The 24,732-nt window shown below is 46.2% G+C and overlaps 1 pseudogene; it reads left to right on the forward strand.

Annotated features, from left to right (window-relative positions):
- LOC142457234 (AP-2 complex subunit beta pseudogene) overlaps positions 1–23,570 on the forward strand; it is a 25,684-nt pseudogene extending 2,114 nt beyond the window's left edge.
- The last annotated feature ends 1,162 nt before the right edge of the window (positions 23,571–24,732 follow it).

Consider the following 24,732-nt stretch of genomic DNA (forward strand, 5'->3'; position numbering starts at 1 on the left):
TGGGTATTACCATGCCTGATGGCTAAGTTCATGGGCACCTGTGAGGTTGACCTGTGAAGGCTGACCTGCGCCTGCACCTAAGTAGGTGAGTGTAGTCTGCGCATGCTCCGTTTCAGGAGCATGCTATATTCAGGACTACGCGTGTGATGTATTATGTCCCAGGATCTGAGCAAGGTCCGCTTTGAATTGTCCCCTCGGACGTCTAATGTGAGCCTGATTCCTTTCCCACCCCTTTATTGTGGCATGACCAGCTAATTTTCGCTTAGGGTAGGCGTTTGGTGGAGTCAACCCCCTGATCCCTAATCTGGCGACCTGTCAGACCCATGCCATGCTCTTTTCCGTTGCCTTGGATGCCTTTGGAAGCTGGACAATGAATAATGCAGATCAAAGAAGAATTGATGCCTTTGAGCTCTGGCGCTGGTGAAGAATGATACTACGAACTCCCAGAAGAATAAACAAACCTCTGTTGGATGAGCACCAGCATGTCCTTAGCATTGGGGATGGTGAGACTTTGTTCCCATGTTTTGGATATTTGTAGCCATTTAATTTTTTGTTAACTTGAAGCTATTAATCAGGTCACAGCCTGATGCTGCTGCTTTGAGGGGGTAAGAAAGAGAGTGAGGCTCTTCTCTCTCTTCTCTCTGGCTCTTCGCTTCCTCCTGGCTGGGACTTCACTGAGTCTGCCTCCAAGAGTGACCCCATGTGAGCTGCTGACCTGGAGAACTGTCAGCGTCCTGTGACATATCCCCTGACCTTGGATCCATATGACTCAGCACCCACTGGCCTGTGAGCTCCCTGCTTCCCACTTCACTGCTGCAGCTCTGTGAGTCTGCAGAGGGCTTGGCTAGCATCAGACCCATGGACTTGAGTTGGACTGGGCTGGGGCGCCTTCTGGATATCAAGTTCCCTTTTATATGTAAATGAGCATCACTGGTTTTACTTCTCCTGCAAACCCAACCTAATACAGACACGTTCAGGAGAGGCCGATCTCTGGAGAAGGACATCAGGCTCGATAGAGTGGAGGCTCAGCGAAAAAGAGGAAGCGCCTCAATGAGATGGGTTGACGCCGTGGCTGCGACAATGGGCTCACACATAATGACAGTTGTGAGACTGGCACAGAACCTGGCAGTGCTTCGTTCCGCCGAAAGTCCAACAACATACATATGCATACGCATATGTCAGCAGAAAGAAAAAGGAACTTTCAGGTCAAAGAAATTATTTTGATATATACTATTCATCTTGATGCCAATAGTGATTAAATATAACTTTTAAATCTTTTAGTGTATGTTGTACATATTTGTTATGTGGAGATCTATGAAAATTATATGTCTGTAATATATGTATATAATTCATATAATTTTCTTCTATGTGTAGGCCAATGTGTATGTAACATAGAAGTTAAGTGCCCTGGGGTCAATTCCGGCTCTTAGAACCGCTATGTACCACAGACTGAAGCTCTGCCAGGCCCTGTGCCATCCTCACAATTGGCCCGTCATTTCTAGGCTTGGCCCCACTGTTGCAGCCCCTGTGTGTCCATCCAGCTCACTGACGATCTTCCTCTTTTTTTTTTTTTGGCTTCTCTTCTACTTTACCAAGCGCAATGTCCTTCTCCAGAGTCTGGTCTCTCCTGAGAACATGTCCAAAGTCCGTGAGACGAAGTCTTGCCATCCGCACTTCCAAGGGGCACTCTGGCTGTGCTTCTTTCAGACAGATCCGTCCGTCCTTCTGGCAGTTCCTGGTGTGGTCACTATTCTCTGCCAACACCATCTTCGAATGCAACCATTTGTTCTCGGGTTTTTCTTTCTCAAGGGAGACCCAGCTACTGTACCTCCTGGGTAAGTTAGCCCAACCCCTGGCTGACCTCTCTGCCTTCTCAGTAAAAGGCAGAGAAGGAGGAAACAGAAGAGTCCTGCAGGAGCCCTCAGGGCACAGCTAGTCCTTCCTGGGCCCTCCTGCCCCCAAACACTCCCAGGCTGATTCCCTGGCTATCTTGCCCTCCTCCTACCTTCCTTCTGTGTCATCTTCCCCTACACCGTGGCTCCAAATTTAAGCAGCCAGTTAAGACTGTTTAATTAAACTGAAAGAAGACTTAAATTCCATCCTTCAGTCTTACTGGCCACGTTTGGAAGGCTCAGTACGTACCAACAAACAGCCAGTCGTTACCGTATTGGACAGTGCAGATTCAGAAGCTGCCCATCACTGCAGGAAGTTCTGTAGGACAAACCAAAAACTCACTGCCACCGAGTTCATTCTGACCCACGGTGACTCCATAGCGCAGGATGGGCTTCTGAGAAGGTAACTTTACAGGAGTAGAAAGCCTCATCTCGCTCCTGCAGAGAGCTGGGTGGATTTGAAGGGGTGACCTTGTTTGCAGACCAACTCGCCACCAATGCTGGAAAGCACTACACTTGGGAAGACCAATCTCCTCTGGGTCGCAGGTTCTGCAACTTTGCTGCGTCAGCTCACTAGGTGGACCAGGCACCACCAAGGCAGAGAAATCTAAATGAACCAGGAAGCATTTAAAATAGAACTTTGTTAGATTTTTTTTGCATTTAACTTTGCAGTTTATGTTCTCGTAGGACACCTGGCAGAGCCATGACTAAGCGCTTGATGACTAACTGAAAGGTCAGTGGTTCAAACCCCCCAGCTGCTCTGTGAGGGAAGATGGGACAATCTGTTCCTGGTAAGTGGCAGCCTTGGAAACCCTCTGGGGGCAGTTCCACTCTGTCCTGTAGGGCCACTCTACACTGGAATCGGCTCAATGGCACAATTTAACTTTAAGCCAAACGCCCTGAGGTGTAACATCTGTCTGGAAACACAGCATGCAGGTATGTCCTGAGAGTAGCATTCGGCATTCATATTCAACAACGGAGTCCTCTTGTTCTGAATATGGAGTCATCACATTTCCCTTGAGACTTATTTTTAAGAAAGCAAATGTTTTGAGAATGAAGATGGCAACAGGTATACAAATGTGCTTGACACAAAGGATGGATGTATGGATTGTTATAAGCATTGCATGAGCCCCCAATAATAAAACAACAGCAACTTATTTTTGTTTTTGAAATTATTGTTGGCACAAATGGAATTTCGGCTACAAAAACGTAAGCTTTGGACCCCTCTGTGCCATGGGGGAACTGACAGTGTGTTCACACGAGTATGTATGCTTTGTGACATTTTCAATGGTAAGTAGTTTTGCTGAAGTTGAGACCACTCTCTTTTCTTTGCCAAGAGGTCTCCTTTGCTTCATGTCAAGCGAGATAGTTAGTTTATTGTGCCAGCCTGGCCGATAAACACAAGTGAGATTAATTGAAGGGCAGAGAGATAAATGGCTTGGTGAGTCTCGCTTTTATTGTCTCTTGCTCTTTGATCATCTGACCAGCTGTGCTTGTTCTGTGTCTCAATTTACAGGCTACACTACCTGTGGGATGATGAGCCGGTGGACTGTGTCGCTTTAAATTGAGGTCCCTTTAAGACCACATGATTGGAATGCACATCTCTGGAGCTGAGGACTGATGGTTAGTGACAGTTGGGGACCTGCCTTGCTGTTTGTTGCCTGGGGATATATAGCCCAGCTCTCTCTACAGAGGACGAACTGGTGGCCCTCAAGACTTGAAGGACTGCCAGTGTCTCACAACTCTCTCACGGGAGTGAGTTGCACTGAGCCATTTGTACTGCTTTATAATTTCACTGTTCATTTCTTGTGTTATCTATCTATCTTTATAAATATATATATAAAATTACTAGCAATCTGGTTTTGTTTCTCTAGAGAACCCTGTGTAACACATCAAGTGACATTAGAGTGAGATTTGGGTGAAGGGACATTAAGAAGAGGAACATGTCATATGCAGTCCCTGGGTGGTGCAAATGATTAATGGTCTTTACTGCCAAAGGTTGGAGGTTTCACTCCATCTAGAGCCCCTCAGAAGAAAGGCCTGGCCATCTATTCCCCCTATGGAGCTTAGTTCTTCTCTGACACACATCAAAACCAACCCGGCAGCAGCTGACACAAGAAGGTTTCATTTGGGTTAGTGGGATATAAGGGCATTTTTGTGTCATGTCCATACATGGTTAGCTTGTTGCCAGCTGTGCTACAGTGGTAAGAATTCCAGGAATACTTGGCCACACTCTGTGCTGACTCATCTGATGCTGTGCCCCAAAGGAGTGAAGCTAGAGCTGGAAATATGCCCTAGAGCGAGTGCCTCCCTTACACTGGGCTATGTGGGCAGTGGAAAGGAGCCAGGCTTGAGACCACGGGGGCCATGGAGCTGGTATGCAGAACACTCCTCCTGGCCTCAGACATGAGAAATTCTTCATGCAGCTTTTGGCTCTCAATGACCCTGATCAAATCGAAGCTCTCTCAGGAATTGTCTCACTAAAGCTGTGCACGTGTGCGTAGCAGTGAAACAAAGAGGGAGTGCATTGGTGTGTGGAGTCGTAGGCTTTATGCATGAGATCACATCTTACCATATCTGACACATCTTGTCCTGACAAAGCCTGGTGGTTCCAGGAGAAATCGCATGCTCACTTGTGGGGAAATAGCCGGAAGGAAAATATAGATACATGCTTACATACACACGCACCAGAGAGCAGGGAGCCACAAAACAAAGGAGGCACTCAATAGAGAAAGCATAACATAAAACAAGATGCCAGAGTGAGGACTACACCCACCCATCATATTGCATCAATAAATGCAAAGGGAGTAAGCCTCGTTTTGAAAGAAAATCTATCCTATGCCTTTGTAGCAGACATGTCTTAATGCCACGTCAGAGCCTCTCAGCTTCACGTGTCTAGAGCCTTTGGCCACTTATCCTGTCCTAGCCTCTGCCGCAGCGTCCAGTGCGTTCCAACCCACAGCGACTCTATGAACAACAACGGGACACACTGCTCAGTCCTGGGCCAGCCTCACAACTGTTCTCTGAGACCATTGTTGCAGCCACTGGGTCAGCCCATCTTGGCCAGAGCCTTCCTCCTTTTTGCTGTCCCTTGGCTTTACCAAGCATGATGCCCTTCTCCAGAGACTGCCCTCCCCTGACATGTCCAGAGTATATGAACCTAAGTCTCACCATCCTTGCCTCTAAGGAGGATTCTGACTTCATCCAAGACACATTTGTTGGTTCTTTTGGCAGTCTGTGGTACGTTTTATTTTGTTTTACCTTTTTTGTTTTAATTTTTTAAATTAATTAAAAATCATTTTATCGGGGGCTTGTACAACTCATCACAATCCATCCATCCATCCATCCATTGTGTCAAGCACATTTATACATCTCTAGCCATCCTTATTCTAAAAACATTTGTTTTCTACTTGAGCCCTTGGTATCAGCTCCTTCCTCCCCACTCCCTTCCCACTCCCTCCTCCCTCATGAACCCTTGATAACTTGTAAATTATTATTATTTTGTCATGTCTTACATCCTCTGACATCTCCCTTCACCCACTTTTCTGTTGTCCATCCCCCAGGGAGGAAGTTATATGTAGATCCTTGTAATCAGTTCTCCCTTTCCACCCCATCCTCCCTCCACCTTCCTGGTATCGCCACTCTCACCACTGGTCCTGAAGGGATTATCTGTTCTGCATTCCATGTGTTTCCAGTTCTTATCTGTACCAGTGAATAGCTGGATTTGTAAGGTAGAATTGGGATCATGATAGTGTGTGTGTGTGTGTGTGTGTGTGTGTGTGTAATCATTAAAGAACTAGAGGAAAGATGTATGTTTCATCATTGCTACACTGCACCCTGACTAGCTCATTTCCTCCCTGAGACCCTTCTGTAAGGGGATGTCCAGTTGCCTACAGATGGGTCTTGGGTCCCAATCTGCACTCTGCCTCATTCACAATGATATGATGTTTTGTTCTTTGATGCCTGATATCTGATCCATACCTGAGCTAGATGGTCGCTTGTTTACCTTCAAGCCTTTAAGACCCCAGATGCTATATCTTTTGATAGCTGGGCACCATCAGCTTCCTTCACCACATTTGCTTATGCACCTGCTAGTCCATGGTACCTTCAATATTCTTCACCAGCACCATAAATCAAATGCATCAATTCTTCTTTGGTCTTCCTTATTCAATGTACAACTTGCATTAAGTGTGTATGAGGCAATTGAAAACACCCTGGCTTGGATAAGGAACACTTTAGTCCTCAAAGTAACATCCTTAAATTAAAAATTTTAAAAAAGTAACATCCTTGCTTTTCAATACTTGAAAGAGGTCTTGTGCAGCCAATTTACCTAATGCAATGTGTCGTTGGATCTCTTGACTGCTGCTTCCATATGTATTGATTGTGTGTCCAAGCAAGACAAAATCCCCGATAACTGACATTTTTCCTTCATTTGTCACGCTGTTACCTACAGGTCCAGTTGTGGAGATTTTGGTTTTCTTTACATTGAGTTGTAATCCACACTGAGAACTGTAGCCGTTGATCTTCACCAGCAAGTGCTTCCAGTCCTCCTCATTTCAGCAAGCCAGTGTGTGCCATCTGCATATCTCAGGTTGTTAGTGAGCCTTTCCTAATCCTAATGCCACATCCTTCTTCATGATCCACCTTCTCTGATTATTTGCTCAGCATACAGATTGAATCAGCATGGAGAGAGGATACAACCCTGAAGCACACCTTTCCCGATTTTAAACCATACAGTATTCCCTTGTTCTAGTCACACAACTGCCTCTCAATCCATGTATAAATTTTCCATAAGCAAAATGAAATGTTCTGGAATTCCCATTTATTTCAAGACTATCCATAGTTTGTTATGATCCACACAGTTGAATGCCTTGGCACAGTCAATAAAACACAAGTAAACATCTTTTCGGTTTTCTCTCCTTTCAGCCAAGATCCATTTGCCATATCCCCTGATATGTCCCAATGATATACCCCTTGTTTCAAGATCTCTTCTGAATCCAGCCTGAACTAGTAGCTCCTTATCAATGTACTGCTGCAACAATTGTTGAATGATCTTCAAAATAATTTTACTTACATGTGATATCAGTAATATTGTTCTATAATGTGAGCATTCTGTTCAGTCACCTTCCATTGGAATGAGTGCGAATACGTACCTCTTCCAATGAGTTGACCAAGTAGCTGTCATCCAAATTTCCTGGCATAGACCAGTAAGTGTTTTCCGTGTTTTGTCAGCTTGTTGAAACATTTCAACGAGCGTTCCATCCATTTTTGGAGCCTTATTTTCGGTTAATGCTTTCAGTGCAGCTTGAACTTCTTCCTTCAGCCCCATTGGTTCTTGCTCTTGAAATGGTGGATTGTTAACTAGTTCTTTTTGGTACAATGATTTTGAATATGCTTTCCATCTTATTTTGATGCTTCCTGCCTCATCTTTTACCATGGAATCTTTCAGTATTGCAACTCAAGACTTGATTTTTTTTCTCCCTTGAGTTCTTTTAGTTTAAGATATGCACGTGTTCTTCCTTTTTGGTTTGTCCATTTCATGATAATATTTGACTGTCTTCTCAAGCTGCCCTTTGAAATTTCCCATCCAGCTCTTTACTTCACGGTTTCTTCCATTTGATTGAGCTACTCTTCCGTTAAATTCAAGTTTCAGAGTTTTGTCTGACATCAGTTTGAGCTTTTATCTCTTTCCTGTCTTTTTAATGGTCACTAAATATTCTTGTTTTGCTTCCACAGCTCATCAGATCTTCTGTCATTAGTGGTCAATGTTTTTTAGATGTTCTCAAAATTCAGATGAGATAGACTCAAGATCTTATTTAGACTCTGGTGGACTTGCTCCAGTCTTTAGTTTTATCCTGAACTTCCCATGTAAGCAATGGATGGCGTGTGTTCCACAATGTGTTAGACCGGATTGACTAGAGAAATAAATCCAGATGTACTCATATGTGTATAAAAGAGAGTTTTATAGGAAAAAGCAATTGGATATTGAGAAAACATCCCAGCCCAGTCCTGATCAAGTTCATAAGTCTGATATTAGCCCATATGTCTGATACTAGTCCATATATTCCTCTTCAGACTCACACAGTACATGATGAAATGATGCCAAATGCAGGAAGATCATAGGCCGGTGGGTGAAAAGTCTTGTGGGTCCAATGACAGTGAAAGTGTCTCAGTGCTGGCTCTTCAACAGGAAGGTGAAGCAGAGAGAGAATGTGGCCGGCCTCCCAGGAGAAAGAGAGGAAGTTCCCAGAATCCTCATAAGAAGGCCACACCCACAAGGAAGCATCATCAGGCTAATTGACAGGCTAGACTACACCCCTTCACTCTTAATATCCTCAAGTTGACACAAGATTATGTAACTACCACACACAGTCATCCCTTGGCCTGGTTTTACCTGCTCATACAGAGCTTCTCCATCACATCCTGTCACAGATGTAGTTAATTTGAGTTCTGTGTATTCTATATGAAGAAGTCCATGTAGATAGTTGTTGAAAAAGGGATTTGTGACGAATAAGTCACTGGTCTTGCAATGTCTGTCATGAGATCTCCAGCTTTATTTCTATCGCCAAGACCTTATTTTACAACTGCTGTTCCTTCCTGTGTTTCCAACATTTGCATTCCAATTGCCAGTAATTATCAATACATCTTGATTGCATGTTTGATCAATTTCAGACTAAAACTATGGCAGAATTCTTCAATTTTTTTCATCACTAGCTTTGCTGGTTGGTGCATACATTTGAATAATAGTCATATTGATTGGATTTCCTTGAAGTGGGGACAGATGTAATCCTATCACAGACAGCATTGTACTTCAAGATAGATCTTGAAATGCCCTTTTTGGTGATGGACCCAACACCATTCCTCTTGACCATGTCATTCCCGGCGTAGTAAACCATATGATTTTCTGATTAAAAATGGCCAATACCAGTCCATGGCAGCTCCCTAACACCTAGGAAATCCATATTCATGTTCCATTTCACTTTGATGACTTCCAATTTTCCTAGATTCAGATTGCTTATATTCCAAGTTCCAATTATTAGATTTTTACAGCTGTTTCTTCTCATTTTGAGTTGTGCCCCGTCAATAAACGAAGGCCCCAGTGGTTTTATTCTCACAGACTTTACTCCATTCATGTCATTCTGGTTGACCCTCCTTTGAGCAGGCAGCTCATCGACGGTCATATTCTGAGGGCTTTCTGACCTAAGTTCTGTCCTCCAGCACTGTTTCTGACAAAGTTTTGCTTCTATCCATTTGGCCTTGGGTGTCTGACAATTTTTCAATGCTGTTCACAGGTGTGCAGTGACCGATTCCTCTGAAGTGGACAGCTGATTCCTTCTTCGTAGGCTTCTTAGCTCCACTGAAACCTGTTTACTCTGGTGATACTGCTGGAATCAGGAATATCACAGACAGCATTATACTTCAGGACCCATCTTTAAATGTCCTTTTGGACAATGGATCCATTTCTCTTGAATGAGTCACTCAATCCCTGTGAGGGCGTGTCCATCTGGGTCTCAAAGAACCTGGGTATAGATGGCTTGAAAGCAAGAGGAAACACATTCCTTTAATAAATTAACAGATGGTATATGGTCCAAACTGTAAACAAAATATGATCATATCAAGACATCCCAGAAGAGGAACCACGTTACAGATGGAAGAAAGCTCTTTCTATTTCTCCAGATATCTTCAGTGAACTCTGTCTGGTTTTCTCTCCACCACTTGGCCTGGTGAAATAGGTTGCTTGCTCTCAACACTACCGGCTGACCTCTGTGAAAGCAACCTGCGGCATTGGCAAGAGCACAGACTCCACCGTGGTTAATAGGCAGCCTCGGGGGGGTTTGTCAGTCTAGTGTCTGATGAGCCCAAGAGTCCACGGACATTTGACGGCTCGCAGGTCTTGTCCACATGCAGGAGGTGGTTTGGATAATGTTTGCCTTGTAGGCCACTCTTCCAGCTAAGCCCGGGGCTGAAATTACAGTTGTGACTCCTTCCATAGCTATTCCTCGTCCTCTCCTTGGAGGTAAGGTAAGGTAGTTTCTCGGGGATGTAGCATGGGATGAAACAGAGGAATGAGTGGAGGTAGAAAGGACTGGAATCTTGGGATATATGAATAGAACCTGTGGTAGTTATATGAGTGTTTGTCAATTTGAAAGGATTAAGAGTGAAGGGGTGGAGTATAGCCTGTCAATCAGGTCATAGCCAATGAGGCTCTGTGTGGGCATGGCCTTCTCCTGAGGATTCTGGGAGCTCTGCTACTCCTCCTTGTAGGAGGAGACACACACTTTCTCTGTTCACTCCCTGGGAGGCATTGCAGCTGGCAAGACACATGGAACTATGCTAGCACCTTGAGCTGGAGCAGCCACATGGAGCCCCCTGCCAGCGCGGATGCTTCCACCATCACTGGGTCCACAAAGCTATCCACCTACTGGCCTGTGACCTTCCTGCATTCAGCATCATTGCATGGCTTCAGGAATCTAAAGAGGAATTGATGGACTACTATTAGTATTGACATATGGGGTAATATCAGACTTAGGAACTTGATCTTGATTGGGCTGGTCTGTTTTCTCAATATTCAATTGCTCTTGTATATAAAGCTCTTTCCTATATACATATGAGTGTCTCTGGATTTGTTTCTCTAGTCAACCCAGACGAACACAGAACTTGTGGGGGAAGTCCCTCAGCCCAGAGAATACATTCCCTTGACTGAAGATTGGGCTAACCAAGTGAATCCCCACCACTGGAAGCACTGATCCATCCACATGCAAACCATGTGTAGGGAGGGGTGTTTATAATGGCAGAGTTAATCTGCCCTGCCCATTTTTGCAGGTTACTTGGACCCCTGTATATCTCAGGCCCTACCTATATTGGTCCCCAGCTTGCTGCTATCCCCTCCTTGGCCTTGACATCTTTGGAAGTATTGGTGAGGGTCCCACTGGCCTGGTCTGCCCACATAGACTGGATATAAGGGTCTAAAGTCCGGATTTTAAATTTTTGTGTATTGCTCAATGCCCATCAAAGCAGTGATATGCAAACATCTGGGAAGAATAACAATTACATGTAAAGGCCCAGCCAGATGGCAGGTTTTAGTCCCAAATGTTATTTTTCCACAAATGTATGCAAGGGGCCTGGCTATGCTTGGCCCATCCACTTGAGTTACATTTTGATTCCACACTAGAACGTCACCTGGTTGGAGTTCAGGAACTGCTCTGGAGGTGTTGTAAAGGGGATAAAGCACAAGGGGTGACAGTGTAATAATATACATTCATCGTCCTTATGGTGCTATTTATTAAAGAGAAGGGTCCAATGGTGCAGTTCTGTGGAGTTTGGGTTGTGAATGTGGTATATTGCCAAACGAATTCCTCAGGGAACTGTTAATAGTAAAGTGTGGATCGGGGCCCTCAAACTACAGCCCATGGGCCACAGGCGGCCCACCGAGGACATTTATCTGGCCTGCTGGGTGTTTTTTGTCACCGCTGCCTGTCCTGCTTAGCAGCTGACACCTGCAGTGTGCATAGGAATTTGTACATAGTTTTTTTTAAAACTATAGTCCAGCCCTCCAACAGTCTGAGTGACAGTGAACTGGCCCCGTTAAAAAAGTTTGAGGAGCCCTGGGTGGATGATTACCACGTGGTGTGATCTGTCCCCCCAGTCCTCGAATAGCTGAGGGCATTTAAGAACAGTACCACTTGTGGACTTGTTGTATAGCAAAATTACTTGGGGTCCAAATGGAGGTTCTGTATTCCTACTACTGCTGGGTGCTGAGACACAGATCTGCCCTAGGAATCTTGGGATTACAGAGACTTGCGAGTGGGGATAAAGGTGGAAGAGGCTGAGAGCCTCTCCTTGGGGGATTGATGGCATAGCTTTCAGTCACCAAGATTTTGACCCGAAATCACAGTCCTAGTGAGGGGGAGATAATTATTCTCTCTCACTGCTCCAGTGAAGACCAGTTGCAGCCACCAGTTACAACTCCAAATAAATATTCATTTTAACTTATAAGGAGGCTTGTGATAAGAACCCCTGTCTTACAGGAAGCAAACATCATGAAGAAATTCTGGTCACAGCCAGGATTAGGCAAAGTGGAACTGCAAAAACAATCCCTGCCCAAGGAATGCATTTATTCTACAAAAACACTAGAAGGCTTAGCTTTCTGAGAGTGGCTTCTTTTTTCTTGAACAGGTGTCTCCAGCTGTCTTTTGGGAGTCATAGCAGCCCAGATCAACCTCAGCATGATCTTGTGTTATTCCCATGGTTCTTCACAGTCTTGACCAGAGACAGGAGGACTCAATTCTTGACTCCTCCTAGTTTCACTCCTATAGGACTGTGGTATGTCACAATTGTAGGGAGGGAGATTTATCGAGCAGTCTAATTTGATACCAAAGATGCTGTCCATGATGGACTTACCTGGCTTGCCACTCCCCTTTCTGGGAGGAATCAGAGTTGGCCATGGCATCAAATACCACACAAACTCACTCATCAAGCACTTACTTACAAGTTAAAGTACATTCTAAAGAAGGAACGATAGGTGTTCTCCACAGAATGGAGAAGACTCAGTTATGATACAAAGCAAGGGCTTTTATATCTTGATGTGAAATATATGCTTAGGGGAGAAAGTCAGGGTTTTTCTGGGAATAGGAATGTTCCCCCAGCCTCCTACCCCCGCCCAGTTTGAGTGACATCCCTTGTCCCTTGTGTTACTCTGGGTAGACTAGTGAGAGAAACAAATCCAGGGAGACTCATATGTGTGTAAGAGAGAGTTTTATATTAAAGAGTAATTGTATATTAAGAAAACATTCCAGGCCCGTCCAGATCAAGTCCACAAGTCTGATATTAGTCCATATGTCTGATTCCAGTCTATACATTCCTCTTCAAACTCACACAACACATGCAATGATGCTGAATGCAGCAAGATCGCAGGCTAGTGGGTGGAAAGTCTTGTGGATTCAGTGGTGGTGGAAGCATCTCAGTGTTGGTGTGAGTCTCCATGTGGCTCCTCTAGCTCCAGGGCTGTGGATCCATCAGCATAGCTCCATGTGGCTTGTCATCAGGGATGTCAAGGGGAGAGTGCATCTACCATCTGATAAGCTTTTTGTCTCCATAGTGCCTCCAAATGAGGTCATCAAGCTGTGACCCGATTGACAGGCTAAACTCCACCCCTCCACTCTTAATAGTCTCAAGTTGACACTAGAATATGTAACTGCTATACCCCTCTCCTGTCTTGAATTGGTTGGGCTCTGAACTGCCATGGTGCTAGAGGATATGCGCCTTTTACAATACTAGTGAATCTAAGGGTATCTAAGTCATTTGCCACCCCTACTCCGGAGGCTCCAAGTTGGTACAGCCCCTTACCTCAGAGTCCCTGCTCTTGTGGTTTTAGCCCCCTTTTCTGCTCGGAAAGCAATTATTTGGAAAAGGCACCAAATGCAGGAATTTCCTTGTTCTGTCCTTAACAGTACATACTTATCGTCGAGCAAAACTCAATAGGCGATTCTCCTTTTCAGGCTATTTGTGTGGACATGCTCATTTCGCTGCTATCACCCAACATTAGGTCATTAAAAGAAATAAAAAAACGTTACCAATTTGGGATCGCGCACACCCTTTAATAAAATCCCATTAAGACCGACCCCTTACTTCCATCGTTCTTTATTATTTTCTAAAGAGAAATATCAGGCCATTTGTTCGCGGAGGTGCTCCATATAATTCACTGCAGCACGAGGGGTGACAAGTGAACAGTCAGAACAATCAGATGCTCCCACACAGAGGGCAGACAAATTAGCTGGCATCTCCATACAACCCTAGGCTTGCTAACGACTGCTTTTCCGACGTGTCCGGCTTCTTAAGGTGCTCGGGATTCCGAGGCAAACGGTCGGTCCGGGAAGGGTTCGGAGCCGGGTCGAGTCCTAGTCGGGCCCTGAATCGCTAGGTCTTCCTCCCTGGTTAAGCGCATCGCCCACTGGGAGTCTTCCCCGCACCGCGCCTAGCCGGACCCTCGGGCGGACCGGACCCCAGACGCCGGAGCCGGGTTTCCGGGGCCCACTTGCTGCCGCGCACCAACCGGAAGCTCCCTATGGGCGGGAGCTCCCGGTGGGCGGGAGCTCCCGGTGGGCGGGAGTTCCCGGTGGGCGGGAGTTCCCGGTGGGCGGGAGTTCCCGGTGGGCGGGAGTTCCCGTGGGGGAGGTTGGAGCTACTGTGGGCCAGATGCTGGTTTCGAGAGAGGCACGCCCCGCGAAGGTGATTCGGTCCATTCTGGTTTTCACCTCGGAAAGCCGCAGCTGGTCCGCTTCTAACGGTGTTTTGTGAGCGCCGCCTGGCGTCGCCGACCCGGGGGCCCTTTCCCTGGCTCTCGGCCCACAGGGCGCCCGGGGCACCTCTGGCCGGCTCAGTCTCCTCTCACTCTCCTTAACCTCCTTCCTGCACCGAGGCCGCTACCAGACCCTTTGTTCCACGGCCCAGGCCCGCATTCCCGCATTCCCGCATTCCCGCATTCCCGCCCACCTCTTCTGGAGCCCCGGCGTCATTGTGTGGCATACCAGGTATAAGCGACAGTTGGGGGTGTGTCTCACTCGGAACTCCTAATTGCGTTGGTTGTCAACCTGGTTGTACCGTTTGGCTTGGAGGAGGAGACGGATTCTTAACCCTTTGGCTGTGGTTGGGTCGGGAAAAGTTAGTACTTGGCTTCAGTGTTGGCGTTGAAGGCTAAGTGGGAAGATGAGAACTTAAAAAGTACTGCCGCGTTAGGACTCAAATGATCTGTGTATTTGAATGTTCCAAAAGTGTGTCTGAGACAACCACAAATAGTGTTACTCGCCCTTACTCACTTCGTTTTTATTTTTTAGGGATTAGGTTTCAGAGCTGCTGACAGATAACCAAGACGCAGGTTTCAGCCAAGTTCCCGACCAGTTCATCCTCTTACAGAGTTAATAGCCTTTTGTCGGCTAGACAAGAAACAATTTACCTTTTTCATGGGATTTTTATTAGGTAGGTTACATTTTATCCAATAAATTACATCAAGGTAGATGAGTGTTGAGTATAACTATTCACATTCCACTTGTATTCTTTGTGTGAATTTTCTTGTTTTTAAAAAGCTTTTTGTGATTTGGGTGAAAGTTTACAGAGCAAAGTGATTTTTTTGTTCAACAGCTCATAAACTCTGTGATTCGTGGCATTAATTGCAATCCCCACAATGTAATAACATTGTTCCTACTTTCTGTGTTTACTGCTTTTTCTTCGGTTTTAAAAAAACAAGTTTAGTAAGATGTCACACATCACACTCACCTAACTGCACTGTACAATTAAATGGGTTTTCACTATATTTACAAAGTTGTGCATCACCACTATCAATTTAGATCATTTTCATCAATCCAGAGGAAAGCTATATTCATTAGCAAGTGATCATGCTTCATCTCCCCTCCCCCAGTGTCTGCCAGCCCCTCATTTACTCTCTTTTTAGAATTCCCTATTCTGGGCATTACACTTAAATGGAATCAGATGGGGTGACTTTTGTGACTGTTATCTTCTACTTAATGATTTAATCTCACTGAGGATAATAATTTCAAGGTTCATCCAAGTTGTAGCATAAATCATTTTCATTGCTGAATAACATTCCATTGTATGGATATACTAGTTTGTTTTTCCATTCACCAGTTGCATATAGGGTTGCTATCAGGGTTTTAGTTTTGATTATAAGAGGGGACTTCAAAAAATGAATCAATGGAATTAAAAAATAATGAATAATGGGTTTTTTCCTTTGAGTTTTTTTAACCCCTTTGTATACCTTGGAGTGGACTTGCTTGGCTATATGTTAGCAGTATACTTAGCTATTTGAGGAACTGCCAAGTTGTTTTCCAAAGTGGCTGCAGCATCTTGTATTTCCATCTGCACTGAATAAGGGTGCCAATTTCTCCACTTCCTCTCAAACACCTCCATTGTCTTTTTATTGTAGCCACCCTATGTGTGTGATTTACAAACATCTCCCTAATGACGAAGGAAGGCAACTTGGTGGGGCAATGGCTACACCCTGATGACCAGGAAGGCCAGTGGTTCTGGTCTACCAGCCACTCAAGGGCTTGTGGGCTAGCTTGAGGGTTTCAGGGCTAGTTTGGGGCTTTGAGGATTAGTTTGAGGCCTGAGAGCCAGTTGGAAGCCTTGAAGTCTAGTTGGGTGGGCTTGAGGGCTAGAAGCATGCATCTTGGGAACACCCACTGGCAGCCCCCCAACAGAAGCTTGCTTTTTGGGTTGGTTATAGCAGAAGCATGCCACTGGGTGGGGGTAGGTAGGAGTGGGAGCATGCAAAATCATGCTTCTTGGACACACCCTCTGGAATACCCTTGCCAGAGCATGCCTAGAGGGGAGAGGGGCTAGTGTCAGACTGCAGCCAGAAGCATGCTTCTGGGAAGCTCCCCCTGGTCCCTCCCCAAACATGCTTCTGGGGGCATATAAGAGTGGGATGCTGCCAAGAGCCTGTTTCTGGGGAGCTCCTCCTAGCTGCCTCCTGCCAAAGCATCCTCTGGGATTTTGTAGACTGGGACCCTGTCAGAAGCCTCTTGAAGCATACCTCTGGGGAATAGTGCAAGAGTGGGACCCCACCAGAAGTCTATTTCTGATGGCTCCCACTGTTGGTGTAGGAATGGGACCCGCAAGGAGCATGCTCTGGGGGCCTCCCATTTGCAGCTTTCACTAGAATCATGCCTCTCGGGGGTGAAGGAGTAGGGCACCGTGCGAAGCATGCTTTTGAGGGTGTCTCCCAGGCAACCACCTGCCAAAAGCATGGCTAGGGGACATGGAAGAGAGGGACCCTGCCAGAAGATTGCTAGTGGAGGGCTCCTCTGGGAGGCCCCACAATCCCGAAACAAGCCACTGGGGGCGATATAGGAGTTGGGACCCCACCAGAAGCATTCCTTTGAGGAGGGGGGTATAGGACTGGGACCCTGCCAAAAGAAAGCTTATGTGGAGCTACCCTGGCAGCCTCCACCAGAAGCATGCCTCTGGGGTGGGTGTAAGAGTGAGACCCCGCCAGAAACAGGCTGCTGGGGGCTTCCCCTGCTAGCACCCCTCCAGATACATGCATCTGGGGTGGTGGTGGTATAGGAATGGGATCCCACCAGGAGCATGCTTCTGAGGGGCTCCCCCTGGCAGTCCCCACTCTGGAAGTTTGCATCTGGTGTGGGGGTGTAGGAGTGTACACCAGCAGTATGCTTCTGGGAGACTCCCCCTGGCATCCTGTCGAAAGCCATGCCTCTGTGGGGTGGGTTTGGGTGTGGGTCTAGGAGTGGGACTCTGCCAGAAGCATACTTCGAAGTTGTGTCAGGATAGCCAGCCCCTAACGAATCATCGCAGGTCTGGTAGGCCCAATTGTACAGAGATAATAAGTAAACATTACTGTAGTAAAGTCATTGAGGTCATGAGAGATAGAAGAGAGAGTAAAGTGAAGGAGTCAGACATAGTTCATGGTAGTATGCTCACTTCAGCCCCACTTGGTGGTCCACATGGAGATGGAAGAGGAGAGGGCAGGAGAGAGTTATCTGAATTGGGTGTGGCCCCAGGAGAGGGTGCCTCACTGGAGCCATTGAACTCAACTTTGCCAGCCGTGAGTGTTCCAAGCTCCAGCTAAGAAGGTATCCACCGGTCCCTTCCGCAGGCTGAGTCCACGGCTTATCCTGGCCAGTCTGCCCTTGTGCTGAGCCCTTTACTCTGGGCACTCACCTCCCCGTGGCTCAGGGAAGGCCCTGTTAGGGCCATTGCTGGTCCTAGTCTCAGACCTTCCCAAGGAACAGGGCACTCAGCTTGAAGCCCCACCGATGAACTTCTCTCCGCCCTACTTATTGTGGGATAAACAGTGTTGTCTGCTTGCTCTGGATGGCTGATAACCCCCAGGGAGAATAACCCCTGACCTACTACTTTCCTTGGCCTCCAAGTGTAGTCATTTACCATACGTAGCAAGCACCTAAGTTTGGCATATATTTGAGGGAGGCAACTCAGGAGAAATCTTTGTTTCCTGTAGGGTTGCTCCCCACCAGCTCCAGCAAAAAGCATGCCTCCATCCGGAGTGTGGGAGTGGGGCCTACTTTTTTGCAGGGCGTGCCAGGAGGAGCCCACCAGAAGTATGCTTCTGGAGGGGTCTCACACCTACACCCCCCCCCCCCAGAGCATGCTTCTAGTGGAGTCCCTCTCCTATACCCAAACCGAGCCTGCTAGGTAGCACGTTTCTGGCAGGTTCCCACTCCCCCCCCCAAGAGTTTACTTCTGGTGTGGAGTGCAGGGGGATCCCCAAGAAGTATGCTTCTGGTAAAGTCCCACACCTACACCCACGCCCCTTCCCAAAGCCTGCTTCTGGAGGGGAGGGAGGTTCCAGGGAGTGCTCCTCTGTAGCAGGCTCAGGTCCCATCCTATACAACCCCGGAGGGAGGCTGCTGCTGAGGAGGGGTGCTAGGGTGAGCCCCCTAGAGGAATGGTTCTAGTGGGATCCCACTCCTATACCCCTCCCCCACCCCACAGCATAATTCTTGTAGGGGGGGTCAGGGGGAGCTCCAGAAGCATGCTTCTGGCAGGGCCCCACTCTTTCAGCCCCCCCACATAATGCTTCTGGTGGAGTGCAAGGGGGAGAATACTTTAAGAGAGAGATTCAAGGAGCCCCCCAAGCATGCAAGGGGGTTTCTCCAGAAGCATGCTTCTCTTGGGGTCCCACTGCTACAACCCTCTCTGTAGGATGCTTCTGCAGGCAGATTCAGAGGGAGCCCCACAAAAGCATCCTGATGGGGTCCTACTCCTACACCCCCTCCCCAGAACATGCTTCTGGTGAGGGGTCCTAGGGGTGCTCCTCAGTAGCAGGCTTTTAGCAGGGTCCCACCCCAACATCCCTTCTCCAGATCCTGCTTCTGGCGGTGGGTGCTGGGGGGGAGCCCCCCAGATACATGCTTCTGGCAGGATTCCACTCCTACAATCCCCCTAGAGGATGTTTCTGGTGTGTGTGGGGCAACGAGAGCCCTCAGAAGCATTCTCCTGGTGCGGTTCCATTTATACCTTCTTCAGAGCCTGCTTCTGACTGGGACCGACTCTTATACCTGCCCCAACTATGTTTCTGGGGAAGGTGCCAGGGGAAGCTCCACAAAAGCAGGCTTCTGATGGGTTCCCATTCCCACATGGCCCACCAGAGACATATCTCTCATGAGGGGCTGCCAGGGAGAGCCCCCCAGAAGCATGCTTTGGTGGTGTACCCCTGCCACCACCCCCCAGAGCCTGCTTCTGGTAGGGGTTGGGGGCAGGAGGAGCCCCTCTCAGAAGCACGCTTCTGCCTGGGTGCCACTCCTACATACCCCCAGAGCCTGCTTGGTGGGGTGGGGGTGGGATGGGAGGGGGAGAAGGGGGGTATCCCTTCAGAAACATGCTTCTGTCAGGATACCACTCCTACACCTCCCTACAGACTGCTTTTGATGGGGGTGCCAGGGGGAGCTCCCCAGAGCTTGTTTCTGGTGGGGTTCCACTCCTACCCCACCCTGCTGAGCATGCTTTTTTCAGGAGGTGCTAGAGGGAGACCCCAGAATCATACTTCTGGTGGTGTCCAACTTCTACAGCCGCCCCCAAGCATGCTCCCAGTGTGGGGGGGGTGCCAGGGGTCCCCCAAGAAGCATGATTCTGGTGGGGCCCCACTCCTACAGCACCCCAGAGTATGCTACTGGCAGGGGTGGGGTAAGGGAGAGCCCCTAGAACAGACTTTCTCACAGGCCCAGATCTTCAAGAATTAACAGGTGTCAATTTACAATAGAATTTACTAATGAATTTACTGTAGAGCTGGTTTATCCTTATTGTTAGGTGCCATCAAGATGGTTCCAGCCCATAGCAACCCTATGCACAACAGAATGAAACATTACATTGTCCTGCGCCAACCTCACAATTGTTCCTATGTCTAAGCTCATCGTTGCAGCCACCGTATCAATACATCTCTCTGAGGCCTTCCTCTTTTTTGCTGCCCCCGCACTTTACCAAGCCCGATGCCCTTCTCCAGGAATTATCTCCTGACAATCTGTCCAGAGTGTGCAAGACAAAGTCTTGCCATCCTTGCCTCACAGAAGCACTCTGGCCTCACTCCTTCCAACACACACTGGTTTGTACTGTTAGGCCAGGGTATTTTCATGACCTTCTCCAGCACCACAATTCAAACGCAGTGGTTCTCTTTCGGTCTTCCTTATTCAGTGTCCAACTTTCACATGCAAATGAGGCAATGGGAAATGCCTTTTAACAAACTAAATCTCAATTAAATATGGTACATTTACAGAGTTGATCAACAGCCGACAGTCTTCCACTTCCCTCTATCAACATGGATTTAATTTGTTCCAACTGTCCCATTGAGTTGCAGACAGTAGTAGAGCTAATTTCCTAATTCTTTCTCATTTTGTACCAAAATGTGTTAGTCCAGGTGGACTAGAGAAACAAATCCAGAGACACTTATATGTGTATCAGAAAGAGCTTTATGTACAAGAGCAATTTTACATTAAGAAAGCAGCCCAGTCCAGTCCAAATCCGTGTGTCTGATATTAGCCCATATGTCCAGTACCAGTCTATAAATTTCTCTTCAGACTCACGCAACACATGCAATGATGCTGAATGTAGGAAGACCACAGGCTGGTGGGGGGAAAGTCTTGTGGATCCAGTGGTGGAGGAGGCATCTCAGTGCTGGCAGGGTTCTCCACGTTGTTCCTTCACCTCTGAGGCTTTGACTTCCATCAGTCAGTCTCCATGTGGCTTGTCAACAAGAATGTCTCTCTGGGAGTGGCCTGTTTCCTGCCTCCAAAATGTGGTCATCAAACTGCATCATGCTTGACAGGCTAAACTCCACTCCCTCACTCTTAATTCTCTCAAATTGACAACAGATTATGTTACTACCACCCCGAATCATCATGTCACCACGTCTCTGAGTTCAGTGGGTATTTCTGATCCATGGCACAGTGCTACTTCCACTAACTTTCTGCTTCTTGTCACCAGTCTCCCAGTCTCCAAGTGATATGATGTGACTTGGAACTTTGCTTCTGATTTTTTCTCCCTATAATTCTGAAAACCTCCAATATCATTGGTAATTCAAATGCCTTGTAATTACAGGAAAGAGTAAAGTTTTAAAATTAATATCTCATGGACCATTTATTAATGTGAGAAAAGCATCGTGATACATTTTCAGGGGACAAGAACATACAATTCCATAGATGTATAGATTTTTACTTCACTACACCTGTGGATTTGTTTAGGTAAGATGTATGTTTGGTGTGTGTTGGACATGTAAAAAGAGAAAATAGTATTAGAACGATGTTTTCTGTGCATGAAAAGGAAATCAACGAATTCTAGAAAGTTCGGCAACCGAGGACTCTGGTAACCCTGAACTTTGCAACTGGGGCTACATTCACTGGTACCTTCTGTCAACAGATTCCGTCACTGCCAAAGAAGTAGTCTTGTCTGAGAAACCACTGATCTCCAAGGAAACAGACCTTATTGAGCCAACCTTGTTAGATGAACTAATCTGTCACACTGACTCTGTAGCCTCTGTGTACCATCAGCTTCCCAATGCGTTTGTAGAAGGAAGTCTTAGGATCCATAACAAACACCCATTCAATATGGAAGCACTGATTCTGGTGACAACCCTGTTGGCACGATCACTGCAACCAACTTGGAACAACCTCAGCTTCTTTACTCAGGCAACCTTTTGATTCCTCAAGGAGATCTTTTGAATCTTGATCTTAGTCTCCCAGTCAATGAGCCACAGGTGTCTTCCATGCAAATGGGAGCAGTGGATCTCTTGGCAGGGGAACTAGATAGTCTGACTGGGCAGTCCTGCATCCCATCTTCAGTGCCTGCAAAATTTGCTCTTCCACCTACTACTGCTGACCACCTACTACTGCTGAATGACCTTTTTGAATTTTCCACAGAAACAGGAGAATATGTGACTGCAGCAAAGTTTAAAGGCTTGGAGATTTCAGGAACATTCACTTACCATCAAGGCGACATCTATATGGAAATGAACTTCACCCACACAGGTTTGCAGCACATGACAGACTTTGCCATCCAGTTAAACAAGAATAACTTTGGTGCCATGCCCAGCACACCTCTGACCATCTATACACCACTGATGCCAAACCAGAGCATTGACATCTCCCTTCTTCTCAACACCTTAGACCCAGTCATGAAGATGGAACTTCTGCAGGTGGTTGTGAAAAATAATATGGATGTCGTGGTAGTTATATAACAGTCAATTTAAGGATTAAGCGTGTAGGGGTGGAGTCCAGCCTGTCAATCAGGTCATAACCAATGAGGCTTCTGTGTGGGCATAGCCTTCCCCTAAGGATTCTGGGAATTCCACTATTTCCTCCTTGGAGGTGGGAGACTCTGCTCACACCCTGGGAGACAAGCAGCTGCCACAACACATGGACCCACCCTGATGCAGCCCTAGGTGCTGGAGAAGCCATGCAGAGACCTCCCAGCACTGAGATGTTTCCAATGCCACTGGATCCAAAGACTTTCTACCCACTCGCCTGTGATCTTCTACATTCGGTGCCATTGCATGTGTTTCGTGAGTCTGAAGAGGACTTTATAGATTGGTTTTGGACATATGGGCTAATATTGGACTTATGGACTTGATCTTGACTGGGCTGGGATGTTTTCTCAATGTCCAATTGCTCATACATAAATCTCTTTCTTATACCCATATGTGTGTCCATGGATTTGTTTCTCTAGTCTACCCAGACTAACACAGATGTTTTCTACTTCAGCTACCTCATTCCATTCAATATGCTTTTTGTAGAAGATGGCAAAATGGAATGCCAGATCTTCTTTGCAACATGGAAGGATATTCCTAATGAAAATGAACTTCAGTTTCAGATGAAGAAATGTCATTTAAATGCCAACACTGTTTCCGGAAAATTGCAAAACAGCAATGTTTATATTGTTGCCAAGCAAAATATGGAAGAGCAGAACATACTGTACCAATCGCTGAAGCTCATGGGAAATGGATTTTGGCCAAACTTTTTATCCAGTCAGGAAACCCAATTATATATTGTCACTGAAGTGCAGAGCTTCTGAAGTCTCTCAGTACATCTATCAGATTTATGACAGCATCTTAAGAAACTAATGGACGGGTCCAGTGCCCTCCAGCAACCCTGTGTTTCGTGTAAGCCATGAGCTCTTCACTGGAGGAAATTGCTTTGATGTACAGAATCTAAACACAAACACACTGAGGGTACCCACTAAAGTAGTGACTGATGTAACCTGTACTAACAGTAGGGCATCACCTGCCGCATATTTTGAGCTTCGTGTGAACCTGTATAACCACTGCTTCAATCGCTTCCCATTTGTCACCTGCTGCTGCTATCTGGTCCTTACTTGTGGCCTTCTCCATGCTATGCCAATGATTGGTGTTGTCTACATCTGCTTTTGAGTGTCATTTGATATTTTGAAACCAACCACTCCTTTCAAAAGCAGAAAAGAGGGAAAAGTAAAGTAAGGAAGTGTTCCTGAAAAAAAAAGTTTCATTTTGTACTTTAAGTTTTATTTCATCGGTCGATATGGGGTCCCTGCTGAATCAAATGAATAAGCCCTGCTCTTCTCTTTTAACACAAGAGAAGCAGTTTTACTCTGAGCCAGAATCACCTCTACACAAACTAAAACAACACCTGGTTGGTTTTTATTCTGTTTTTTAATACAGTGAGGATACAGAAATCCTGGTGGCACTGTGATTAGAGCACTGGCCATCGAAACTCCAGTTTCTAAGGAGAACTATTACATTACCTGTCCATAAAGATCTACAGTCCAGAAAACCCTATATAAAGTCCCTGTGAGTTGGAATAGACTCAATGACAGAGTATGATTGTATGATTGGAGTCAGAAAGCATGTTCTCTCCCATTTTGTGGAATGAGTTTAATGGCCCAGAACTGAAAGTAGTTAACAGGAAGTGAAAGTTTCCTGTTTTACAAAGTTGTATTCAGCAAGTCAATTCAAGTCTGCAAACAAATTGCCCCAGTCCCTGCCCCCGTCCAGCACAGCCACCTTCTGCTGTGGGTCTCTGACATTTTCAGGATGCGACTTTTCTCTGTTTCTTGCATGGTCATCGGTGTCAGTGTCCTCAGACGGCAGGCTCTTAATCTGAAAACAGGCTGTGCTGACTGAAAGGACCATGGAAAGGAAAGACATTTCCTTTGCGAAGTCCTCAGGAGATCGATTGATGCAGTGGCTGTTGCAACACTGGGCTCCAATATAGCAAATATTGTTAAGACAGTGTGGTGGTGTTAGGTGCCTTGGAGTCAGTCCTGACTCCTTGAGAGCCTGCATGCAGTAGAAGGAAATACTGCCTGGCCCTGTACCCTCCTCACAGTGCTGATATTGGAGCCCAATTTTCCCAGCCATGTGTCACTTTATCTCCATGACAGTCTTCTCTCTTCTCCTCTTCCCTCTCCTCCTCCTTTGGTTTAAAGGACAGTGTAGGATTAAGCAGTGTTTCCTTCTGCTGTCCAACACAATGGGATACTTAGATTTTATAGATCTGCAGTGAGGTTGAGTGCATATATCACTGGAAATTTTGTAAATTACATGGTAGCATTTTTCACTTTGGAGGTCTTACAAAGAATTTATGTGTTTTCCTTTTAAGATACTCCTTGTTATACAGCTTGGAAATAATCAAATTACTTTTCATAATTATTTCATGATTATTTTCTTGGTTTAGTTTCATTATGGTTTAGATTCTGCATAATCAGACAGGCTTACAATATACTATACATATCCGGTAACACTCTCATCCTTTCCATTACTGACCCAAATAAAATTTATCATCTGAAAAAATTCATTGATTAAATTACTCATTGATTTTAA

This window comes from Tenrec ecaudatus, chromosome 9 (assembly GCF_050624435.1).
Source record: "Tenrec ecaudatus isolate mTenEca1 chromosome 9, mTenEca1.hap1, whole genome shotgun sequence".
Classification (NCBI taxonomy): domain Eukaryota; kingdom Metazoa; phylum Chordata; class Mammalia; order Afrosoricida; family Tenrecidae; genus Tenrec; species Tenrec ecaudatus.